Here is an 18,873-nt window from a genome sequence, read left to right as displayed (position 1 = left end):
TGCTTTTCTGGGAGCCGTGTGATGTACCTCCATACGTACACATGGAATATGGTGCACGTGTTTAACTTTGCAAACAGTCCTATGTCACTGACGGGGCTGCATTCTCAGCGATGCAGCCTTGCGTGATTGCGTTGCTGTGAGAACACGATAGAGTGTAACTTACACAGACTAAGAGGGCCATGATGTCCCCACGTGATAGGAGATTCTCAGCTCCATTATGGCACCACCGTCAAATACATATGTGAGCCATCACTGACCAAAACATCATTCCATGGTGCTTGACTGATTACACACACACACACACACACACACAAACACACGTATGTGTGTGCGTACATACAAACATGAGGGTACTTCGAAAAGCTCATGGAAAATGGAATCAAAAGACTATTTTGGTGCAAAAAATTTTTAGAATCCATGTAGAATTTTTCACAGTATCCATTTTCCTTGAACTTTTGAAAACCTCTTATATACACAGCTTTCAAAAATATTTTTGCCCCAAAAAGAATTTGTTTTTAATACTTACCTGGCAGGGGAGATACCATGATCACGAAGGTGGTTTTCCCAGGGCGAGGCTTATCCGTTGCGCTCTGGATGTGCTGACCTGTGCGATTTCCCCAAATGCGAGAAACTTGACTGCATAATTTGTGGTAGTGGGGGACTGCGTTCATGCTCTCCCCTGATAAAAAATATTCCATTTTCCCTGAACTTTCTGAAGTACCTTTGCATATGTATGTATGTAATTTCTCTTTAACTGGGGAAATCGGCATTACTTGAGAACCATTTGATGAAACACTTTAAAGTTAGTCTCCTTTTCCCCGGTATTGTCAATTTTTTTGCCTAAAACATTAAATTAGCTTTTTCTGGAAATGTTGAATTCTGGCCCCATAAATCAGCAGTAGTTTCCAAGTGGCACTGTTTTCTGTGTGCCCTGTGACTACTTCCCTTGGGGACGGACGACCCCACCTGCTCCTCTCCCTTCCATGGGGGACAACACGTGTGTGGCTCAAAGAGGGAGCTGGGTGCCGCCCCCTCCTCAGAGCCCTCGGCTCAGGGCCTGCTGCTACTACTCTGCTTCTCTATTTTGTCCAAACAGCAAAGGGCTCTCGCTTCTCCAACGTCTGCCTGGGCTCAGGATGGGTGGTGACAGAGCAGATGGGAGCAGGGTGTCCTGGGGCTCCAGTCACACCCCGAAGACCTCATTAATGTGGGAGAGGAGTTCTGATGGATGTGTGCTGCCCATTCCTGCAAACAAAGCCATTTATTTTAGGCCAAATTATTTGCAGCAAAATCTGAACGATTTTTCTAAAATACGTCAAATGGAATGCTTTCCCTAAAGCCTTTTGGATTTCTCTGCTACATTTATGAAGTGACGTCTGAAGTGGTTGGCTTTGATCGTAGAAGGAATGGCACCTTTAGGCACCTTTAGTCTGCCGAGAGCCACTTGGGTATTTATAATGTCGTGTGCAGCCATTACGACATTCTCAGTGTAAACGTTGGCTGCTGTAGGCTCACTGAATTTCCAGTCCTTCCTGAGTTTGCCTTGCAGGGCCAGACCTGATGGTGTTCCGTGGGCCGCTCGTGCCCTGTCCCTCCCCTGCCCCACCCCGCCCCACCCGAGTCATCCTCTGCAGGGGTAAGTGCTTCTCAGTGACTGCTGACATATTTCAAAGTGCGAAACAGAGCTTTCTTCTTTACGAGTCTTAGCAGAAGTGCAGTGCTTGTGGCACTGCAGGTTAAGCCACCACCTGCAGCACCGGCCTCCCATGTGAGAGCCGGTCAGAGGCCCGGCTGCTCCGCTTCCCGTCTAGCTGCCTGATAGTGCACCTGAGAAGGGAGCAGAAAGTGGCCCAGGTGCCCACGTGGGAGACCAGAAAAGGCCTGGCTAGTGTGGCCATTTGGGGAGTGAACCAACAGATGAAAGATCTCCCCCCCCCCCCCCCGTGTCTCCGTCTCTGTCTATAACTCTGCCTTTCAAACAAATACAATCTTTTTTTTTTTTTTTTTAAAGATTTATTTATTGGGGCGGGCGATGTGGTATCTTGGGTAAAGCTCCACTTGCAGTGCTGGCATCCCATATGGGCGGATGGAAGACACACTCTCTCTCTCTCTCTCTTTGCCTCTACCTCTCTTTAACTCTGAGGCAGAGAGAGAGAGAAGTATTTCATCTGCTGGTTCACTCCCCAAATGGCCTCAATGGCCGGAGCTGTGCCGATCCGAAGCCAGGAGCCAGGAGCTTCTTCAGGTCTCCCATGTGGGTGCAGGGGCTCAAGCACTTGGACCATCTTTCACTGCTTTCCCAGGCCATAGCAGAGAGCTGGATCAGAAGTGGAGCAGCTGGGACTCGAACCAGTGCCCATATGGGATGCCAGCACTGCAGGTAGTGGGCTTTACTTGCTACGCCACAAATAAAATCTTAAAAAAAAAAAGTTCCTGCTTGTGCCCTAGGTTGTTCTAAGATAGGAAATTCTGGATATGTCTTTTTTTTTTTTTTTTTTGACAGGCAGAGTGGACAGTGAGAGAGAGACAGAGACAGACAGAAAGGTCTTCCTTTGCCGTTGGTTCAGCCTCCAATGGCCGCCCCGGCCGGCGCACTGCGCTGATCCGAAGGCAGGAGCCAGGTGCTTCTCCTGGTCTCCCATGCGGGTGCAGGGCCCAAGTACTTGGGCCATCCTCCACTGCACTCCCTGGCCACAGCAGAGAGCTGGCCTGGAAGAGGGGCAACCGGGACAGAATCCGGCACCCCGACCAGGACTAGAACCCAGGTGCCGGCGCCGCTAGGCGGAGGGTTAGCCTAGTGAGCCGCGGCGCCGGCCCTGGATATGTCTTGTCCTTGTCCAACCTCCGGGTCCTTGTCTCCCGGTGCAGAACTTATGGGTTCAAGGACTCCCACCGGGCAGAAACCGCTGGGTGGCAGAAACCACTGCCTCTCTTCCCACAGCCCACAGGAGACATCTGTGCCTCCGGCACTTTCCACAGGAGGGCCCCATGGCGGGAGCAGCACCGGGTGTGCCTAAGAAGCTTCGCGATTCATCTGTCCAGATGGCGGCTGCTGGGAGCCCGGGGAAAGATCCAGAGTCTCCTGCTGCCTGCGTTTGGCAAGCAGGCTTCTGAGCCTCAGGGATGCCGTGTTCTCACTGTGTGTGGAAGTGGGGCAGTCGCTGACCACAGCGAGCAGCTGCTCCCGGGCGGTGTGCGCGAGTGAAGACGCGGTGGCGTGTGATAACTTGCAGGTGTGCCGTTACCACACTTGACCAATTTTCCCCTTGGAAACATTTGAATTGGAAAATAGCATGTCGAAGAAGGACCCGGGACTGACCCCCTTGGTCCTGGTCGAATGGCACCGTGGATAATTCGGTCAAAACCCGCCTTTAGCCTTCTGGGGTGTGGAATAAATCTGTGAGTCTGATTATAGCTGGCTGAGTGTTTCCCCTCAAATAATTGGTTTTGAGTGTTAATAAGTCTCCATTTGGCGACAGCAATTGCTATGGCTTTGTTTCATGTGCAATAAAACCCTTGTGATAAATGATGCAATTAACAGTCTGCCGTTGAAATAAGTGGAATACAAATAATTTTAGATGAATCCAGTTGAAATTGAATCAGTTAAACACACAGACTTCTTCCAATTTGTGACCCTATAGGAAGAGTTCGAATGTGTTTCTTATTATTCTTTGACATCTTTTTCCCCCTGGCCTCTAGTGATGGTGGGAGAATTGACTGACTCTCAAAATTCTACAAATGAGGAGAGGCAGCCTCCACCCGCAGGCGCCAGGCAGGTGCAGAGGGAGAAGCCTCCTTCTAGCAAGTCTCTGACGAGGTGTACCTTGGGGGAGCTCGCCATGTTGGTGAAGTGAACCCTGCTGCCTTCACAGCGCTCTGAAATTCCTCATAGCGGCTTTAATGACGAAAAACAAAAGGCTCAAAAATACATGCAAGGATAAGCAAACAGCATTTGTTCCTCTGTGTGGCCGTGTTCTAGAAAAACCGCCATGGACTTTTACTGATTGACAAGCCACAAGGCAATTAGCTTTGTTTTCCCCATCTCTCTCTGGTCCGCATCCTAATTTCTCTTAATTATATTTACGAAAATTGTTGGCTCGTTCACGTACACAAGTAGCAATATAATGGCCCCAACTGTGGATGACGCCCTCCTGTCTGGTTCATTGTCTCGCACCCTTACTGTGGATTGGGGAATCCCAAGAGTAAGGGTCCCATGGTTGGGGCAGGGGGTGGGGCAGAGGCATAAAGTGAACACCTCAGGCCAGGGAGCCCGCCTTCCTCCACACTGAGTGTGCCCAGTGCTTGAGCAGAGCCCCAGCGCCAGGGGTTTCCAAGTGGGAGTTTTTACTGCACTTTTGGAAGATGTGTGCAAGAGGCTCTTGGCCAATTTGCTGCAGTTTTGAGTCCCAAGTGCTGTTCATTCAGGTCTTCCCCAGACTCTGCTGGGTTCAGAAGCCATCCTGAGCTGGAAAAAAGGGAACTTGGCTGCCACAGGAGGAGACAGGAGGAAATCATCTTTTTCTGATTAAAAAAAAAGGGGGAGGGGGTATCCCAAGTCCTATTTTCTCATGTATTTGTTTTGAAAGGTGTGCACCTGTGCACGCATGCACACACAGACAGATCTTCCACCTGCTAATTTATTCCCTGAATGCCTCCAAGAGCCAAGACTGGGCCAGGCTGAGGCCAGGAACAGAAACTCCATCCGGGTCTCCCACGTGGGTGGTGGGGAGCCCAAGTGCCTGAGCAGTCAGTCACCTGCTGCCTCCCAGCATGCACGTTCGCAGGAAGCTGGAGTCCGGAGTGGAGCTTGGACTCAAATCTAGGCACTCTCACTGAGCTTGTGGGTGTCCCAAGTGACAATTAACCACTGACCATCGGCTGCTCCCCATTTGTCTCATTGAAAAGGAGACTTTCTCCAGCCACACAAAGCCATTTTGAGAATAATAGACAGCCCTGAAGACAGACCGGCTCCCAGAGGCTTCCCAGAATTGTCCCCATCCCTAGGAGCGAGCACGGTGGCATTGTGGTTTTGAAGGAAAATTTCATCCTTGGATGTGTGCTCAAGGAGAAAAGTGTTGTGATGTCTACGATATACTTTTCCACATGCAAGTGCTGAAAATAGAAATAGACACAGAGATAAAGCAAATGTGGTAAATGTTGGAAATATTTACATTTGCGTTCTGGGCGCACGGGTAGTCCCTGAGCCAGTAATTCAAGGTCTATTGGTTTAGAAATGCTCCTGACTGCAAAAGAAAGAAAATTCAATTGTCAAGGGTTTAAACTTTGAGAACTTCTCAGTCTGTACTGAGCAAGGATCCGTTTCAGCGACTCAGTGCTCCATCAGGACCCCAGCTCGTTCCGTCCACCTGCCCCGTCCTCCTCAGCGAGTGGCTCTGACACGGTCACTGATGCTTGCAAGACAGCTGCTGCAGCTCTCCTCCTCTCTCCCAGAAGCCCTCAGCAGGCTTCTACTCACCTCTCAGGCGGCCCTAGGGCCAGTCCTGGCAGCAGGGGAGACTGAAAATGGAATCGCTTTAAGGGACTTTGCTTCCATTGTAGTTCAGCCCGGTGGGCTAGGAGTGCTTTGCCACCCAGAACAATACCAGCAGCCTGTTATCAAGAGAAATGGGAAGGTGGCAGCTGCTCGTCATTTGCTAACCAGATGCCATTTCTCTGTGTGGGAGGGAAATTGTTCTATTTCACGGGACAAATTTTGGTCATTAAATTTAAAGTCATTTGATGACTAAATGAAACTAAAAGCTAACACTCATCCTGCTCTAGATCACGCCGATGCGTAACAGAGAGATCAGTGGTGTGCACAAGGGGACTTCCGGCTGCTGTCTTCCAGTGCGTGATATCTCTAACCCAGGAAAGGGAAACTTTGTAACCACCCGTGAACACTGCCTTTGCAGTTTTCAATCTCAGGAATGCATTTCGGCGTGCAGCTTACTTTTAAAGATCATTCTAATTGGGGCAGCATTATGCAGCAGTTCAGAGTATCTACTATTATTCATCATATGATTAAGCCACTGTTTATTAAATAAACCATAGTTTATTAAATGTCTCCTATACCGAGGCATTGACAGAGGTGGGTTCCTTGTTCTCCCATTTATGCAAGCAGGATGTGCTAGGTTGTTATAAAAAGCCCTAAATTAATCTGAGTCATCAGACTTAATAAAGACAGAGAAATCAGAAAGATTTCAGCAACTATTTTAATTTCCACTCCCTTCCCATCCTGAGTGAGGCTACTATAATGGGATACTCCTGACATCTGGGCTATTAAGATGGAAATCCATTTATCAGTCATAACAGCATTAGTCATAACCAGAATTCCCTCCTGTCCCCTTTCCTATCCCTTGGTCCAAAACTTTCTTTAAGAAAGGATGCAGCATATTCATGGTTGGATGCATTTAAATGCAGGATCAGATTTTTTTTTGTCTAGTTAATACTATTGGTTGAACTCTGTAATTAACACACATTTATTCTTAGGTGTTGAAATTTAACTGAAAAGTGATCCCTGTTAAATATAAGAGTGGGAATAAGAGAGGGAGGAGATGTACAATTTGGGACATGCTCAATTGGACTTGCCCCAAATGGTGGAGTTAGAAATGTGCCAGGGGATTCCAATACAATCCCATCAAGATTGCATGTACCAATGCCATCTCACTAGTCCAAGTAATCAATTTCAGTTCACAACTGATCACTCTGATAGGTCTGAGTCAAAGGGATCACACAAACAAGACTAGTGTCTGCGAATACTAACTGATAGAATAAAAAAGGGAGAGAACGATCCAACATGGGAAGTGGGATACACAGCAGACTCATAGAATGGCAGATGTCCTAAATAGCCTCAGGGCCTCAGAATCAGCCCTTAAGGCATTCAGATCTGGCTGAAGAGCCCATGAGAGTATTTTAGGCATGGAAAGCCAAGACACTCTCGCAAAAAAACAAACAAACAAACAAACAAAAACCAACCAACCAAACAAACAAAACCTAAATGAAAGATCTCTGCGAGTGAGATCCCAGTGGAAAGAACGGGCCATCAAAGAAGAACGTACCTTTCTCTGAAAGGAGGAGAGAACTTCCACTTTGACTATGACCTTGTCTAAATAAGATTGAAGTCAGCCTACTCAAGAGGCTTCCATAGCCTTGGAAACTCATGACTAGAGCCTAGGGAGATTTCTGATGCCATAAACAAGAGTGTCAAATTGTTAAGTCAACAACAGGAGTCACTGTGTACTTACTCCTCATGAGGGATCTCTGTCCTTAATGTGTTGTCCAATGTGAATTAATGCTATAACTGGTACTCAAACAGTATTTTACACTTTATGTTCTGTGTGGGTGCAAACTGATTAAATCTTTACTTAATATATACTAAATCGATCTTCTGTATATAAAGATAATTGAAAATGAATCTTGATGTGAATGGAATGGGAGAGGGAGCAGGGATGGGAGGGGTGCGGGTGGGAGGGAAGTTATGGGTGGGGAAGCCATTGTAATCCATAAACAGTACTTTGGAAATTTATATTTACTAAAGAAAAGTTAAAAAAAATAAATGTAGGATCAGACCATTAAGGGGCACCTAGCAATCATTGGATGCATTTTATGTATCAGACCAGTAAGAGGCACCTAGTAATCATTGGAGGCCGTAGTTCTATGTCCTGGGAAGGCATAGAAGGGCATGGTCAAGGCCTAAGTGTGCAGAATTCACCATCATCAGTCCATTTGCAGAGTGACTTAGCATGTGATTTTTTTTTATTATTTATTTGACAGGTAGAGTTATAGACAGTGAGAGAAACAGACAGAGAGAAAGGTCTTCCTTCTGTTGGTTCACTCCCCAAATGGCTACTATGGCCAGCATGCTGCGCCGATCCGAAGCCAGGAGCCAGGTACTTCCTCCTGGTCTCCCATGTGGGTGCAGGGCCCAAGCACTTGGGCCATCCTCCACTGCCTTCCTGGGCCACAGCAGAGAGCTGGACTGGAAGAGGAGCGACCAGGACTAAAACCCGGTGTTCATATGGGATGCTGGTGCTGCAGGCGGAGGATTAACCAAGTGAGCCACAGAGCCGGCCCCAGCATGTAATCTTAATGCTTGAGTTCTGCTTTCTAACTCTGGTTGACTGCTAAGAGCTACTCTGAAGTCTAACACTGTTCTCTGGGGTTCTAGCACAGAGATGCCTAGGCTGCCAGCACTCTGGGGCTGCCCCATGCCTCTTGACCAGTTGTTGTCTCAGTTGGTGGAAGAGCCAAGTCTGGTTGAGAGAGCTTTCACCTGGGCCAGCATCAAGAAGCTGCAGAGTGGATGGGTTGAGGTGAACGTGGGAAGTGCACCATTGGGAAACCAGATGAAGCGGTGTGAATCGACAGTCAAGGAGGAGGGCCAGAACAGAGGAACATCCATGTCAGGACATGAGATTGAGATCCAGGCTCAGTAAATCCACAGACAGCACAGCCGGACCAACGCCTGCGTGGAACACGTAAGGTCTTCTGCATCTCCATTCATTTGCTTAACAAATTGTTCCTGGGCGTGGACCATGTGCCAGGAACTATTCTAGGTACTGAGAATTTGGTAACGAATAAAATATTTCCCCCTTTCATGAAACTTACCTTCTTGTGAGGGCAACGGATTATAAACAAACTATAGAAGTTAACAAATAAGTGATAAAGTATGTTAGTGGCAAATGAGCAATCTGGATTCTGGGTGCTGTACTTTAGGGCCTGGTAGCCACTAGCCTTGCATGGCTACTTGTATTTAAATCAGCTACAATTAAAAATTCAGTTCCATCGTCATAGCAGCCACATGTCCAATGCTCTAACCACACAGCGGCTCTCTTGTTGGTTAGTGAGCCAGAAAGTCCTGTTGGTGAGTGCTGGTCTGGAGGGTGCAGTGAAAGATAAATTTTAAGTGAAGTACTGGTGGAGTTGATGGGGTTGGTGGGGTGAGTCATGGAAAACACCTAGGGAAAGGTCTTCGAGACAGAATCAAGGGCAGGTACAAAGCCGGCGCCGTGGCTCAATAGGCTAATCCTCCACCTAGCGGCGCCGGCACACCGGGTTCTAGTCCCGGTCGGGGCGCCGGATTCTGTCCCGGTTGCCCCTCTTCCAGGCCAGCTCTCTGCTATGGCCAGGGAGTGCAGTGGAGGATGGCCCAGGTGCTTGGGCCCTGCACCCCATGGGAGACCAGGAAAAGCACCTGGATCCTGGCTCCTGCCATCGGATCAGCGCGGTGCGCCGGCTGCAGCGGCGGCCATTGGAGGGTGAACCAACGGCAAAGGAAGACCTTTCTCTCTCTGTCTCTCTCTCTCACTGTCCACTCTGCCTATCAAAAAAAAAAAAAAAAAAAAAAAAAAAAAAAAAAAAAAGGGCAGGTACAAAGGTTCAGAGACAGGAGTGACAGGAGTGCATTCAGTAGGGGTGGGGCAGTGAGAGATGAGCTCAGGTAAGTGGAGGGGGACTCCCCTGTAAGGACTTGAATTTTGCTGTGCATGACCTGAGAACCACTGAGCTTTTGTGCAGAGGAGTCACGTGATCTGACCTATGCTTCCAGCAGCCCTGCTGGCTGCTAAGGTGCAGGTGGATTGGGAATGAGCTGAGGCGGGAGTGGGAGATAAGCAGGTGGCTCCTGCAGGATTCCGTGTGGGAGCTGAGGGTGGGGACAAGTGGTCAGACTCAGGGTTGCTTTTTTTTTTTTTTTTACAGAATCAGGCAGCTGATGACCAACTGGCAGCATGGGTATAAGAGAGAAGAGGACACGGTTTTCTTGTCTGAGTCGTGGAAAGGGTGGAGAGGGGACCATCTGTGGCTGGGTGTCCGTGGACGTGGGGCAGTCTCTCTCTTCACACCCCTGAGGGAGGAGTGTGACAGTAAATAGTGATACAGTGAACACTGTGACACCACCACCCCGTGGAGGCCCGGATGCAGCCAGGCTGGCCACAGTCCCATCCTCACGGGCGAGCAGCGCCCCTGAACCTCACTTGCACAGCATTCGCGTCTCTGCTTTCTTCACGGTGCCGTCACTGCTGTGGACATCCTGGAGAGGCACAGCTGGGTCTCTGGACTTGCTATAAATGAACTGTCCTGTTGGTCAAAGTCCCTGACGTTTGCTTCTTTGGCTGAACGCTGTACAGGAAACACTGTAGCTGTGGCAGGTGGCTCTGGTTTGATACTTCCTGTTGCTATACAGTTTTTATAATGTTGTCTGTGATTGCTGGTTTGACCTGTGAGTTCTTTAAAATTAGAAAATTAGAAATTTAATTTAAAATTAGAAAATTAGGAATTAGAATTCCTAGCTTACACGCATAAGACGATTTTCTTCTTGTCCTACTGATGTTTAGCTTTTCTTGAGATGAGAGAAGATTCTCCATATGATTTCAATATTTTGAAACTAAAGTTCTCTCTCGATCCATTATAGGGGCAATTTCTATGAATGTTCCATGTGCTTAAAGCATAAAGTATATTCTGAAGTGATTGGGTGCAATTTTCTATGTGGCCTTTAGGTAGAATGAATAATGTACACACAAGCATATACACCAAAATATATTGATTTTAAAAAACATTATATTTATTTATTTGAAAGAGTTGCAGAGAGAGGGAGAGACAGAGAGAGAGAGATCTTCCATGTGCTGGTTCACTCCTCCAATGGCTCCAATGGCCAGGGCTGGGCTAGGCTGAAGCCAGGAGCCAGGAGCTCCATCTGGGTCTCCCACCTAGGTGCAGGGATCCAAGTACTCTGGCCATTTTCTGCTGCTTTCCCACAGGCCTTTGTAGGGAGCTGGATCAGAAGTGGAGCATCCAGGACTGGAAATGGTGCCCATATGGATGCTGGCATCACAGGCAGCAGCTCAACCCACTGCCTCCATACTGGCCCTGTTAATATGTTTATAGTTTTTGCTTGTTCTAGCCATTACCAAGAGGAATGTGGTAAGTGAATATCTACCACCATGACTGTCTATTTCTTTTTTTACATTCTGGACATTGTTTTTGTCATATATTTTGAGCCCTTGGTATTAAGTGCATGTAAAATTTGAATTTTTGAATCTTTCTGATGAATGGAACTTTTATCATAAATGGTCCTCTTTATGTCATGTAATACTTTTGGCCTCAAAGTCTATTCTTTCAGATATTAATTTAGTTCAGGCAGATTCCTTTTCGTTAGTGTTTGCAAAGAGTATCATGGCCCCTCTTCCTATGTATGATCTACCTAATTCTTTTGCTTGAAGGTGTTTCTTTAAAAGGAATACAATTGTATTTTTAAATCCACTTTGTCAGTCTTTATCCCTCAACTGGGAAAGTTCATCTGTTTATACGTGATGATAACTGGTGAGGCATTTAAGCTCCACACACCATCTCAGTTTGCATTTTCTGGTCACCTGGCCTCCTAAGTGTCTTTTTCTCCCTTTTTTTTATTTCCTTAAAATTCTCCCCCTCATTTTGTCTTTTGGCATTTTATTGTGGGTTTTTCTTCATGCATTGTTGCCGTTGATTTCTCAACAGTGTTGCAGTGGATTTGTTTCTGAGAGGAACAGCATGGTGGGGGCAAGAGGTGGGGAGTCACCACACAGACCCCGGTAGTCAGGTGAAAGCAGGCTTGAGGTGAGCAGCCGGCAGACTCGTTTACTTCAGTTGAAACTCTGTATTATATAGCCAAGACCAGCCAATCTGATCAAGGGGCTGTCTATGCCCCATCCAATCACAGCCTGCCAGGCAGTTTCCAAAGCCATCCAATCACAGCCTGCCAGGCAGTTTCCAAAGCCATCCAATCACAGCCTGTTGCCAGGCAGTTTCCAAAGCCATCCAATCACAGCCTGCCAGGCAGTTTCCAAAGCCATCCAATCACAGTCTGTTGCCAGGCAGTTTCCAAAGCCATCCAATCACAGCCTGCCAGGCAGTCTCCAAAGCCATCCAATCACAGCCTGTTGCCAGGCAGTTTCCAAAGCTATTCCTGAATAACGAATGCTTGCTTGCCAGTGGCCACCTTGGCATGGCCCTCTCATTCCACCACTATGCATGTCTACAAACAGTCGATTTTGCTTTAGTTATATCTAATCTGCTGTGGAAACTATGAACATAATTTTTAAAAAATATTCATTTATTTATTTATTTGAAAGAGTTACAGAGAGAATGAGAGAGAGAGAGAGAGAGAGAGAAAATCTTCCATCTGCTGGTTCCCTCCCCAGATGGCAACAAGGCCAGGGCTGAGCCAGGCAGAAGCCAGGGAGCTTCATCCAGGTCTTCTCCACAGGTACAGGGGTCCAAGTGCTTGGGCCATCTTTTGCTGCTTTCTCAGGGCATTAGCAGAGAGCTGGATTGGAAGTGGAGCAGCCAGGACATGAACCAGTTCCCATATGGCATGCCACCATGGCAGGAGGCAGCTTTACCCATACATATGCCACAATGTCAGCCCCCTGAATTTTCAATTTTAGTTTCTATGTTTAATTTTTCAGTTTTAGAATTTCTGTTTTTGGTGCCGGCGCTGTGGTGCAGCAGGTTAATCCTCTGCTGCGGTGCTGGCATCCCATATGGGTGCTGGTTCAAGTCCCGGCGCTCCTCTTCCGATCCAGCTCTCTCCTATGGCCTGGGAAAGCAGTAGAAGATGGCCCAAGTCCTTGGGCCCCTGAACTTGTGTGGAAAACCCCAGGGTAGGGGGCTCCTCGCTTTGGGTTGGCTCAGCGCTGGCCATTACAGCCGTTTGGGGGAATGAACCAGCAGAGAGAAGACCTTTCTGTTCGTCTCTCCCCCTCACTGTCTGTAACTCTCTCTCTCAAATAAATAAATAAAATCTTTTAAAAAATTTCTCTGTTTCTTTTTCCAAATTGGCCACACCACTTGTTGTAGTTATTTCCCTACTGACACTGTCGGACATGGCATTGTTTTGTTTCCCTGTAGCAGCGTCACTGTTTTACAGTCCACTTTATAGTCCAATAATGTAAATCTCTCGAAAGTCTCCATGAGTCTGTTTCCATTGTTTGTTATTTACTGCAGATTTTGCTCATTTCCCTCTATGAATGGTTGTCTTTGACTACGTGATGGGCTCTCTATTTAATATTTTTGCCGGACTACTTTGTTATATTTATTTAGTTATTTATTTGAAAGGCAGAGAGACAGAGACAGATAGAGAGATCTTCCATCCACTGGTTCACTCCCCAAATGTCTGCCACAGCTTAGGCTGGGCCAGGTGGAAACCATGAGCCAGGAGCTTCATCCGGGTCTCCCACATGGGTAGCAGGGGCCCAGGCCCTTGGAGGATCCTCCAGTGCTTTTCCCAGGCACATTAGCAGGGAGCTAGATCAGCAGTGGAACAGCAAGGACTTGAACCGGCGCCCAATGGGATGCTCGTGTCGCAGGCGGCAGCTTCCCGGGCTGTGGCACAGTGCCGTCCCTCCTATCTTCCATAGGAAGCAGCTAAGCAATGGTGAAGACTGCTGTTACTGGAAGAATGAACAGGCTCCTCCTCAGAGAGGGGTTCTCACATGCATCCCAGAAGTCCCCTGGTGATTTTGGAGGTGAGAAACTACCATACTACCTTATAATGTGGCTGAACCATTTTATAATCCTACTAGCAACGAGTCAGAGTTTGTGCTCCACATCCTCAACAGTACTTGGTATCGTTAATATTTTGGATTTTTGTCATTTAAGTCAATATGTAGGCCAGCACCGCGGCTCACTAGGCTAATGCTCCCCCTGGGGCACTGGCACACCAGGTTCTAGTCCCGGTTGGGGCGCCAGATTCTGTCCTGGTTGCTCCTCTTCCAGTCCAGCTCTCCACTGTGTCCCGGTAGTGCAGTAGAGAATGGCCCAAATTCTTGGGTCCTGCATCCCATGGGAGACCAGGGAAGCACCTGGTTCCTGGCTTCATATCAGCGCAATGCGCCGGCTGCAGCGGTGATTGGAGGGGGAACCAACGGCAAAAAGGAAGACCTTTTTCTCTGTCTCTCTCATTGTCCATTCTGCCTGTCAAAAAAAAAAAAAAAAAAATCAAAATGTAGTGATACCTCATTGTTGTTTTCTTTTTCTTTTCCTTTTTTTTTTGACAAGCAGAGTTAGATAGTGAGAGAGGGACAGAGAGAAAGGTCTTCCTTCCATTGGTTCACTCCCCTAATGGTCACTATGGCCAGCGCACTCTACCGATCCAAAACCAGGAGCCAGGTGCTTCCTCCTGGTCTCCCATGGGGTGCAGGGCCCAAGCACTTGGGCCATCCTCCACTGCCTTCCCGGGCCGCAGCAGAGAGCTGGACTGGAAGAGAAGCAACTGGGACAGAGTCCGACCAATTCCATGTTAATATGACATCAGTTGCTGGGGAAATCTGTCATCTACCTGGTGGCAGGTTGGTTACAATGGACTACTCTTGTCAAGTAGGACCAACATTCTGTGTTTCCCGGAACAGACGCCCATTCATCTGCCTATATTCATTGCTTCTGCCAACTATCCAGCTTGGACTTACAGGACGGCTGGCCTACCATTGTGGTCTTCCTCTCTCTCTCTCTGTAACACTGAATTTCAAGTAAATAAAAAGAGATACTGTTTAAAATAGAAAGGATTACTATAATGTAATGAGGAATTTTTCATTATGATAAATACATGTGTGTGTATAACACACAACTATATACTTGATTCCTAATTGCCTCATTGTATAACCTAAGATGTTTGATTCTATAGCTTTATTCAAATTATTGCTAATTTCACATTATAATATTTAATTGTGCCATAGTGGAAGAAGAGCCAATGCCATGCAAGGGCTTTTCTCTCTTCTGGGGAATGGTTCATGCATTTTGGTTTTATGCAGGGTAGTTGTACTGTGTTAAGTAGAAGTATGACTGTGTTATTGTCTTTATTGGAGATCAGCGTGTCTTAATCCAGAGGTGAATATGGGTGACAAATTGATAGGGGTAGACTTGTGCCAGTAAATGTTTAAGGGTCAACTTGCCTCAACCAAGGGATCCCCAGATACCAGGTAAAACATTGTTTCTGGAAGGCATAGCATTTGAATCGGTAGACTGAGTGAAGATTGCTCGCACCAGGTGGGTGATTTTGAAATGATGTGCAGTCCATGGGAGAAAGTGTTTATTACAAATGCCCACAATGAAGCGTTTATGACATCAGTGCTTTTGACAATGGCAGAATCTGAAAATATCATTCACCATGTGTCATAAAAGAAAATGACACTTTTAGTCAAACTAAATCAATCCTGAACGAGAAATATTAAGTGAAATAAAATTGAAAACGCTTTCTGTATTCCATCTTTTTTAAACAGGGGGTTATTTGGGACCTGTGCTGGGTGCAGCTGGTTAATGTCCTGGCCTGAAGCACCGGCATCCCATATGGGCGCTGGTTTGAGACCTGGCTCCTCCACTTCTGATCCAGCTCTCTGCTGTGGCCTGGGAAAGCAGTAGAAGATGGCCCGAGTCTTTGTGCCCCTGACCCACATATGAGAGCTGGAAGAAGCTCCTGGCTCCTGGCTTCGGATTGGTGCAGCTCCGGCCGTTGCGGCCAATTAGAGAGGGAACCAGTGGATAGAAGACCTCTCTCTCTGCATCTCCTCTGTCTGTGTAACTCTGACTTTCAAATAAATAAATAAGCCATTTAAAAAAGGGAATTATTGGCCAGCGCCGCTAATCACTAGGCTAATCCTCCTCCTGTGGTGCCAGTCCCCCGGATTCTCATCCCGGTTGGGGCACCCGATTCTGTCCCGGTTTCTCCTCTTCCAGTCCAGCTCTCTGCTGTGGCCCGGGAAGGCAGTGGAGGATGGCCTGCATAGGAGACTGGGAGGAAGCACCTGGCTCCTGGCTTCAGATCAGTGCAGTGCGCCAGCCTTGGCACCATTTGGGGGGTGAACCAACAGAAGGAAGACCTGTCTCTCTGTCTCTCTCTCTCTCACTGACTAATTCTGCCTGTCAGGAAAAAAAATTTAAAAATCCTGAAGGTTTTAGGAGTGGGTGGAAGAGGGGGAGCTTGGTGCATAGTCAGTTAAGCTGCTCCCTGGAATGCCGACATCCCCAGTGGGTACCTGTTCCAGAGCAGGATGCTCCCCGCTGATCCAGCTCCCTCCTGACATCCTGCGAGAAACAGAGAAAGATGGCCCACCTTCTAGGGATCCTGCATCCCAAGTGGGAGAGCTCGATGAAGCTCCTGGCTCCTGACTTTAGCCTGTCCTAGCCTGGGTCACTGAACCTTCTGGGAAATGAACTAGCTGATGAAATACCTTTCTCTCTCTCAAACTATTCTTGGATACCTACTGATGAATTAGGAAATAGATACAAATTAAAATTCAGTTATGTACTCTAGTTTCAAGTGTTTATTTTCTATTATGATTGAAATAAAGATAATGTCTCAATCGCAAAAGAGTGGGTTCTTGGAGACTGTTTCTTGGACAGCATGTTGAAAAAAATCTGAAGTATAAGGTCTCTGTAAGTTATACGTGAAATACGTCTACTCATGTCTTCATGCAGTGCACGTTTAAAGATTGAAAAACAGAAAAGCACAGCTCTCTACAGCAGCACTCAGATAGAGTTCATTCGTTTAAATAAACCCCAAGAGGTGCAGGTGTCTGGGGCAGGGGTTAAGACCCCACTTAGGATGCAGAAAAGCCCTGCAGGTACCTGGGTTCTAGTCCTGCCACCACAAGGCATTCGATTTCACATTCCTAGACCTCTGCACACTGAGAGCGACCAGGTGAGCACCCAAGGCCTTGGGTCCCTGACACCCAGCATGGGAGACCCAGAAGCAGTTCCAGATTCTGGAATGGTCACCTGGGCCTGCTGGCTTCTCGGGGAGGAAAGAGCACGTGCAAAGGCCCAGAGGTGGCCCAGGATCTGTGTCTACCAAGGCCGTCCAATGTGTGCAGAGGGAAAGGCGGGCAGGGGGCAGGTGAGCAAAGGTCCCCAGTGTGAGGGGAGGAGCCGAGTCCTGCCCTGAAGGGGACAGAGCCAGACACGGGTTTGAAGGACAGCAACACTGGGGTCCACACTTTGGGCTGCTGGGCATAAAGGAAATCCACACCCGGGAGCAGACGGGGCAACAGCATGCCAGCCCGTCCCTGCTGCTTCTTGTTCCTCAGCCCTGCCCTCACTTGAAGGACAATCTCACCTGAGTAGGGAGGAAATAGGACCCCCCACAGGCCGTGACCACTGTGGGTCACCGCCAATGCTCGTTCAGTCAGGAAACTCCGCAGCAAGGTCGGGAGAAGCAAGGCTACGAAGGACCCCGCTCAGCCCCATCTGTGACACCCAACAGGGCCTGCTTCTAGTGACTTGCCCTTGTGTTGTGGACTTGAGGCAGGTGCACACACACCAGCAGGACCTGTGTTCCCATTGCACCTCTGACAGCAGTAGGCAGGTCATGTAGGTGCGGGGTGCTCACACAGAGTGTCTGCGTGTCGGCCCTGAACAGGGCTCACTGTGCTACCCACCAGGATCTCCATGAACCATCTGTCAGTCCTGGGGGTGACCTTGAGATGTCTCTGAAGTCACTTTTCCCTGTCCCTTCCCAGAGGCCCTACTAGAATGGCCTGACCACCCACTCAAGCTGAAGCACTCACAGCCCCGATTCTGTCCGGGGAGGAGGCAGAACAGCAAAAGGGCTGTGATCCATCTTGGTGGAGCCTCCATGATACCTCCAGATTGGAAAGAAATGATCATTCCCTAGAACTAGCTCCCAACCCCAGGAAACATGGAGCTCAGAAAATTATCCTGGGTGTGGAGGGCTCCGTGTCCACAGCTCCCCCAGGTGGAGCCCGAGAGGCCCTCTGCTCTGCAGGCAGCCCCCAGTTCTACGTGCACCCTCCGCCTGTTTGCACAGGCAGGTTTGGAAGGCCAGGCTGGGGCCAGATGACCCAGTGTCCGGGACACTTACAGAGAAACTGCTGCTACATGGCCACCTCTGTCCAATGCTGAACCCAGGCCACAGCTGGAATTCCTGCACAGCTCCCACCGGTAGCTGTCTGAGTCCACACCTGGCCAATCCCACACACAGTGATGACAGAGTGCTTGGCCTTCGGGGTGGCTCTTGTTCTCCATGGGTAATGCAGGTGGACACTGGGTATGGACACTCTCAGCTCTGCTTCCATGCACATCACTAATGACTAGGACCTCCCTGCTGTGTCACAGATGCAGGGACCCTCCTTCCTGTGTAGCAGCAACTGTGCATGTTTGAGCCTCTCTCTCTCTCCCTTAACTCCCTCCCCCTCCACAGCCTCACCATGCTCCCCATCCCTCACCTCCACCCCCCTAAACCACCACGCCCCAGACCCTCCCACCTTCCGCACACCCCACCCCCAATCCCCTCCAACCTCTACCCCGCATCAACCTCCCCCCCACCCACAGCCAGCTTCTGGGAGCCATCGCTCTCTTCTCAGTTCCAGGAGGTCAGCCATTGTGGCAGCCCCAGAGCGACAGAGGGGACTGTACTTGTCCATGTGAGCTCCATCTGGTAGCCAACTCCATGCAACCAGGGCACGGTGCACACCAGGACCCAAACACCACACAGGACCAGTTCCATGCGTACAGTGAAGACTTTTATTGGGGAGAAGCACAGCAAAGTCTCAAGCAAATGCGAGCCCTGAGGCAGGTCAGCTTGTCACTGAGGCAGGCTACCTGGGGGCCACCTTTCGGCTGCGGGGGCCAGGGCCGCGGGCTGGGGCCGGCAGGCAGCAGGCACGCAGGAGGAATCCGAGGATGCTCCTGCCAATCCTCCTGCCCAGCCCCTGCCGGCCCTTGCTCGGGACAGAGGCCGATGCTGAGGGCCCAGCCTCCTCAGGCTCAGCTGCTGGGACCTCTGGCACCACCAGGTGCGGACTGCTCCCGGGACTGGGGCTGGAGGGGGCGACCACGGGGACGGGCTCGGGGGCTGGGCTGGCACCAGGGCTCCTCTCCTGCAGC

General features: G+C 48.9%; 1 non-coding gene across 1 annotated transcript; it reads left to right on the top strand.

Moving 5' to 3' along the window:
* The first annotated feature begins 518 nt into the window (after positions 1–518).
* On the top strand, positions 519–682 carry LOC127492723 (U1 spliceosomal RNA). The gene has a single exon (XR_007922419.1). It is a non-coding gene; the product is annotated as a U1 spliceosomal RNA (small nuclear RNA).
* The last annotated feature ends 18,191 nt before the right edge of the window (positions 683–18,873 follow it).

Source organism: Oryctolagus cuniculus, chromosome 16 (genome assembly GCF_051225735.1).
Source record: "Oryctolagus cuniculus isolate XC-2025 breed Fujian yellow rabbit chromosome 16, ASM5122573v1, whole genome shotgun sequence".
NCBI lineage: Eukaryota > Metazoa > Chordata > Mammalia > Lagomorpha > Leporidae > Oryctolagus > Oryctolagus cuniculus.
This window is presented reverse-complemented; position numbering and strand designations above follow the sequence as displayed.